At 46.4% G+C, this 6581-nt stretch overlaps 1 long non-coding RNA gene across 1 annotated transcript; it reads left to right on the forward strand.

Moving 5' to 3' along the window:
* The first annotated feature begins 244 nt into the window (after window positions 1-244).
* LOC113919604 lies at window positions 245-6581 on the forward strand. Its single transcript, XR_003519059.1, has 4 exons — window positions 245-751; window positions 2240-2409; window positions 2839-2933; window positions 6334-6581. It is a non-coding gene; the product is annotated as an uncharacterized LOC113919604 (long non-coding RNA).

The following is a 6581-nucleotide window of genomic DNA, read 5'->3' on the forward strand; positions in this document are numbered from 1 at the left end:
AAGGTGTGCTAGATTTGATGAAATACGGTATTTCCCTTTTTTTTTTTTTTGGATCAGCAATCATGTAGGTAAAGCCTCTGGCACAGGACCGAACATAATAGAGATTCAAGAAAAAAAAATGCTATTTTAACCCTATTACTTCACAATATTAAAAAAAAAAAACATCTTCAGAGTCTCTGTGAATTGTTTGACTCCTAGGCTCAGACTCGGTATGGGCCTTAGGAGGTGTCTTTGCAAGACTTGGCTGATGCGCTCTGGCTTTGCAGGGGGGACAAGCTAGAAGACTGGGGGAGGGGAAAGGCAGAGGGACTTAAGCAAGAGGAAAAATGAAAGATGAACTATTAATTGATCATCTCATTGGAACCTTACAAAAGCAATTGAAATGTAGGAGATGCTGGTTCCATGCCTGGGAAAGGCAAATGATGAAGCCTAAGGACTGATTCAGCAAGGAGCAAAGAACATCCAGAAAAAATCATCCTTAGCCTCAGAGAACCAGACCTGAAAGAACCAAGAAACCATGAACTTTGGTTATTATAAAGTTGTAAGTTGAAAACACAACTTCTTCTTTTTTCCTTTTAATTGAAAAGATAGAGACCGTTGCTTGATGCAAAGCTCCCTGTTGATTTTTAAAGATATGGAAGAACACTCTTAGGTACCTGGCAGTAGATCTGGAAAGAATGCCTGATTTTACCTCTGGCTCGGAATCCGCCTGCTTCCCCCACGTATTGCCCATCCCCCGCCCCACACACACGTAAGTGATTTGCTCAACTTGGATTGTATCAATTTTGTTAGTGTATGAATATCTGGGTGTTTGTACTTGAGTTTGTACTTGAGTTTGAATGTTTAGATTGGCTTTTGAAATGCTTTTTGTAAAAGGATTTCATTACTTAATGGAGTAATTTACAGTAAGATCAAAGTTTGATCTGCATTGATCTGGAAAAGCTCTGCAGGATGTCAAGTGTTTATGGTTTTGCAGGTCCCAGTTATAAGAATCAGGGAAGGACATTAAAATATCCCAAGATAAATACGCTTACCAAGAAATATTTGTGTAAGTAGTGACTCAGGATGTTCATTATTGGGGGGAGAATTATTAATGGATTATTCTAGGGATAGAATCGCCAATTGTTATGTTACCTTGATGGCTGAATAGAGCTCATTTGAAAATACTCAGTTTGTATATAACTCACCATACAATTATTAAGTGTGGCCAATTCTGCTCAAGGAAAGTATAAAGTTGTATGACAGAATTATATTCAGAAAATAGAGATCATACAAAAATGCAGAACTGAGTTTTTGATCATAAGATAGCTTGGCAAGTAACAACATGTTTATAAATAATGTCTATGAGGTAATCTGTCCTTTAATTTAATCAAGATGCTTTTTCTTTAGAGAGTTTTTGTCAAAACAGTCAGTGATGGAACTTACATTTGCAATGCTGAGATGGAAATTGGGCTGTTTTAATGTAATCTTAATTGAAAACACTCCATAGTGTTAGGGTTAATTTGCTTGGTAATTTTGATGGGGGCACACAATGATTATCAGCGAACTCAGTGGGATTTTATGCTTTTAGCGGTATCTCATCTACCTATAACCTGGTCTGTGTTCTGGGGTGGTTTGTGGTGAAATCCCCATAAAATGGGGCTGGTCAACTGGACCCTTGGGATCAACCCAGGCTTATAAACAGACAATAGACACTTAACGAAGATGTTACACTGTTGATACTTTATCTTTTTTGAAAGTAATTTTTATCTCTTAATTTGAAACTTGTTTACTGCTTAGTCCGTACCTATCTCTCTGCTGGTTCTAGAAATGGCTGGAAATGGATTTGCACGGTGCTGGGGTTGGCTGGGAGAGTGTGCAGCGAGTTTGGAACTGGTATAGCTGGATGCACTGGGGTGTGCAGAAGCTGCCCCGAGACGGTGACTATATACATGGATCCTCAGCCTTGGAAGAAATCAAGCTTCCGTTTGATAAATTTGATCTGGGCCATCTCCAGCACATTTTATGTACCTTATGTACTGTTCCTCAGACACTGTGGCAGTATAAATAACATCTTCTGCATGATCCTAAAATAGCTGGAGATATTGCAGTTCCTTCTTGGGGGTCCTGCTGGCAGGTGGAGGCCAAGTGCCAAGTCCTTCAGCTGCATCCTAGCTGCACCAACCCAGGCATTGCCACGGAGTGCTGTCACCCAGGCTATGCCTGGACTAGGAAGAGCCTGTCTTCTGCACCATTCTAGGTCTGAACAATCCTTTCCGGAAGGAGTGGGACTACCCCACAGTGGCTGGCAGTTTTCCCGGGCTCTCTTCCACTGTAGCAGAATCTCGAGAAGGCTGAACTCCAGCCGAGGCTGCTGCTGGAGTGTCAGCCTGCATGGTTCTGATCCCTGGATCCTTCTTCTTCCAGAAGGTAAGCCACTGCTCGTACTGGCGAAGGTCACTGATCACCCTTCCGTGGGAGGTCAGGGATGCTTCTACTGGCTGGGGCTTGTCCCACCTGGCACACTCAACTCATTTTTTTGCGGGGGGGGGGGTAGGGAATGAACTGGGCAGAAGACAGTGGGTTAATAGAGCTCAGCATCTTCCTGCCTTCCTGACCAGCCCAGCAAGCACTGCCTGGGGTGGGCCAGTGGTTTCCTATGTAGGCATTAAAGGCTGCCTCCTGCTGTATCTCCCTCACAGGTACACACATTCACGCTTATTCTCGCATATGCTCTTTCACCTGTGTGCATTTCATACTCACACATCCTCACCACCAAATGGGCAAACCATCCAAGGGAACCACGCATGGCACATTCCTCAGCTTGACTGATGCTCCTTTGCATCTATCCCTTGCCAGCCCCCCGAGGATAATATCATTGACCAGGAATTAAGACCCAACCCTCCGCCTTAAAACCCTGGGCAGAGAGGATCTGGCTACCTACGGGATTGCAGGTAATTATCATCTTTGTCATGACAGATTGCAGGGTGTCAAGAGCCTTCCGAACTCTGGTCCACAGTAGTATGGACAGACAGACAGCACAGATGGGTCCCCGCTACTGGGGTGCCCCACTGCCGCCAAGAGTGTGCCCACGAGCTCCTCAACTGCTATCCACAGCCCCTGCTGGAAACCCCACCTAACTGCCAACCCTTGGCTGATGTCCCCTCCCCCAAATATATATTCAAAATATTTGAGGTTAAACTTGACCAGGTTTTTATAATCAAATAGCAACCCTTATCACACCAGGAATAATAAAAATTATCTGTTTACTATATGTATCTCAAAACTCACTTTTCCACTACCACCCTGTCAACAGACCTCCTCAAAATGAAAGGAATATTATTTGGACCCCAAAGTGAGCAAAAATTCCTCAGGAAACCATGGACTTGCTCTCTTCTGCCCTCATCCAAGACTGTCCTAACTCAGCCCACCCATGTCTGCCTGACATAAAAGGCTCCCAACCATGTATATGGGGCCACCATGTTGCTAGGGAACTTCTGCTCTTATGCCTACTTTTCATAGACTCCAGGTCTGTGTGAAGCCAATCCATGTCCTGGGGCTTTATGGCTTGGAGAGACAAACTCAATGGAAACAGGCATTGGTGGGCCTTGAAGCCTGACCGTTGTGGCTTGAAACAACTCTAAGAGACAGGCGAACTCAGCCCTGGCCACTTGGAGTGGGCACTTGACCTTCAGTGATTGGCATTTTCAAACGACTAGCCTAGGTAACCACTTGACGAAAACCTTGCCATACCATCCCAAACCACAGGAGCCAGCTGAGGATTCCCTAACCTGAGAAAGATCCTCTATTCTGAAAAAAATTGTAGCTAAGCATCCTTAGAACCACCAGCATGATCAGACACTAGCAACAGACTGTTGCATTCAGCAGCCCCTGGACCAGGTCCTGCACCATTCTGTAGGGACTTCCACAGTGCAGAGGATAGGGGAGGCCTATTCTGCCATGGCGACCCCTCCAGCATGTTGCTTGGGGGAAAGCCAGAGCACAGGTATGGATTGCTGCCAGGATGCCAACCCGGAAGGACCCAGTGTCAGGTCTTCCAGCAGAACATGCTTCAAAGTCAAGGTGAGGCCCAGGAAGACCCTGAAGCCTTCTTTATCCAACTCAGATGCCAGAGGCCCCTGAAAAACTGGACTCTGTGATGGTCTTGGCCTCTTGAATTGCTGGTGTTATGGATGGCATCATCAAGATGATGAGCATGATCTCTTGGACCAGAGTCTTTCTTCCAGCTGTCATAGCCCTACTCATCAAGGTCGGGTTCCAATCCACTAGCCTCAGTTTGCACCCCAATTCTAAAGGCATAGTTCAAAGCTTAATATGTGCCCAATCCATTTCTCTGTCCCTTGCTTTTGTTAAAAAAAACGTGAGCCGGACGCCACAGAGGTCCTACCATTGCTATACACAGGGCTGGTTTTCAGCCAGAATCCATTCTGCTCAGCAGGTGCTTGTGTAGTTCTAGTTGTTAAATATCTTTAATATGACCACTGGCTACACGTCAGTCAAGCATGACCTATTCTCTTACCCTGCCTCTGATGAGTTTTCTGACTTTGCCAGTCTTTATATGACCCAGAACACACTTTGTACAGTAAGTACAGATTTCCAGCACTGTGAAATGCCTCTTCAGTCCCAGGCACTGCGCTCCGCCCAAGGACAGCACAGAGAATGTGCCAGGGCCCTGAGAATTCTCGGGAGCTCTCTGGTTATCACTGGCCCCAGGGACCTCGCTGCAGACATGCTCGCTTTACTCAGGGGAATCAGATATCTGCCACATCAGATGTCTAGAGCCACGGATGTCTAGAGCCTTCAGGCTATAAGAGAGATCATTCCAGAATGATGGCATCATCTGGACTTCTCACCCTTCTCTGCGACATGCCCCTGCTGAAGTTGGGAAGGCACTTTCTGATTGCTGTAAAGTTGCAGAGGCGGCAGATCCTGTCACACATGCTGCCTTCAAACATCACTGACTATGCACATTCTACCCAGGGAAGTGGAGCCTTCCCTGCCTGCCCCCACTCCCCCAACAAGAAGAGGAATGAGAGCGGTCAGGTTGGCTAAAGGCTTTTATTTATTCTTATTTTTTATTTTTTTGGCCAGTCTTATCTCCAGGACTTTCCCTCTTTGGGGCCTCCACTCCCCCCCAGCTTATAGAGCTGTCCCCTGGCATTTCTGACTTTCAGGCTCACCCTTGGCCTTCATATTAGCCACTGTGACAGCTCCCCAGACCTGAGTGGCACCTGCGCTCTGCCCGCCACCTGGCTGGGCTGGAACCTCAGCTGTCTCAATAACATTTCCTCTTTCCTTTAAAGGCATAATGGGGTGTGTCTACCCCTGGCTCAGCCCAGGAGCATTGTCAGACTGATTTCTTTCTGTCCCCCTTCCACAACTCCACCAGGACCCAAAGTATCTGGGGCCACATGTCCTTCTCTTAGTTCACTCATGTGTTGAGCTGTTGAAAGGGTGGTTGCCCACAGGGTGAAGTCACAGGGGGCTGAACAGAGCCTCAGGGCACAGGTGGTGTTGCCTCAGCTGGACAGTCAGGGGTGATGCACTGGCCACCACCAGAGGGAGGTCCTCTCTGGAGCTGCGACAGGCAAAATTCACCTGGTAATTAAGAAGAGACTTTTACTCTGGCTATTGCGGTAAAAAGCACATTAGTGAGGAACATCTCAAAGAAAAAGAAGGGGGCCTGGAATTTTATAGAGGCAGGTAAACAACGGGGTCATTTTGGAGTCTTATGGGAGTCACCAGAAAGGACGGAAATGCGACTTCTCTTGGAAACACTCAGGGCAGCGTGGTCCTTTGTGGTTAGCTGGTTTTCTATTTCCAAAACACAAAGGGGGGGGGTAATTTTTTAAGCATCACGGTTGAGGCTGCACAGGGCTCAGATGAAGTTCAACATTGTCAGAACCACCTTTTATTCAAGTTGAAGATCATTTGTCTCCAAATAACTCAGAGGTAGTCATACACCTCCTGAGTGGGATAAAGCAAGGCCTAAGAAATAGTCCCTGCAGGATTCTTGCTGGTGTCATTCCTGCAAAATTGGTGAGCCATCTCTTGAGAGGTGGGGCAAAGGTCAGTGGTTTTAAGGTCCTAAGGATCAGGCATCTTAAAAGAGGGATCCTCCAAGTAAAGAAGTAATGCCATAGAAGTTGTATTGGACTAAGGAACCAAGAGTTGAACCTTGAGAATTAACCAGTCCAGTGGATTCTAGAGGTCCACAGAAGAAAAACCAGCATTATCACCGAGCTGCTGGATGCTAAGATGGCCATGCTCTTGGTGGTGTTGTCCATAGTCTTCAAAAGCATATGTGACCCAAGCGTTTTGTCCGACTTCCAGGGAGAATTCCAGCCCATGCATGGTCTGCTGCGGTGCTGGGTCCTTTGAGGTTAATGCCAAGTTATGGAGCTTCAGCTCGCAGAGCTTCTTCAGATTCTGGGGAAAAGCCAGCTGCAAGACAATCGAGTGTGCTTCGATGACAATCGCTCTACTCTGCAGGGGACTCCTGGTGCTTTCGGGGCAGCGTCAGAGAAAAAACAAAAAAAACTATCTGCACATGACAAAATAAAATGGCTGTGGTTAACCTA

Source organism: Zalophus californianus, chromosome 3 (genome assembly GCF_009762305.2).
Source record: "Zalophus californianus isolate mZalCal1 chromosome 3, mZalCal1.pri.v2, whole genome shotgun sequence".
In the NCBI taxonomy this organism is placed as follows: domain Eukaryota; kingdom Metazoa; phylum Chordata; class Mammalia; order Carnivora; family Otariidae; genus Zalophus; species Zalophus californianus.